The sequence below is a fragment of the Penaeus monodon genome, chromosome 25 (assembly GCF_015228065.2).
Source record: "Penaeus monodon isolate SGIC_2016 chromosome 25, NSTDA_Pmon_1, whole genome shotgun sequence".
Classification (NCBI taxonomy): domain Eukaryota; kingdom Metazoa; phylum Arthropoda; class Malacostraca; order Decapoda; family Penaeidae; genus Penaeus; species Penaeus monodon.
This window is the reverse complement of record NC_051410.1, coordinates 36,878,481-36,878,770: the sequence shown is the minus strand read 5'-3', so window position 1 is coordinate 36,878,770 and position 290 is coordinate 36,878,481. Positions and strand designations below refer to the sequence as shown.

At 54.8% G+C, this 290-nt stretch overlaps 1 protein-coding gene across 1 annotated transcript in view; it reads right to left on the bottom strand.

The window, feature by feature from the left end:
- LOC119589210 (zinc finger SWIM domain-containing protein 4-like) overlaps positions 1-290 on the bottom strand; it is a gene marked incomplete at its 5' end in the record, with an annotated part of 30,678 nt that overhangs the window by 21,774 nt on the left and 8,614 nt on the right.

Below are 290 nucleotides of genomic sequence, written 5' to 3'. Positions count from 1 at the left end.
AGAAGGAAGAGATCGAAAAAGGAGGAAGAGGCGTGGAACCGAAAAGGAGAAGCAGTAAGACGAGAGTAGAGAGAAGGGGGGGGGGGAGGAAGGGGGCGGGGCTAGACAAAGGATAGGGAGAAAGGGGGCGGGGCAACAGATCTCTCTTCCCTAATTTAAATGACAGTATTTCATCAGGGGTCCCGCGTCGTGATTGCTAGAGTGTGCAATATCTGAGCCGGCAGCGCCACCTCTAGTGCCCTTTGTTATCTGCCGTGTCCTCCTCGGCCTCCTCTAAACGTTGCTCGGTG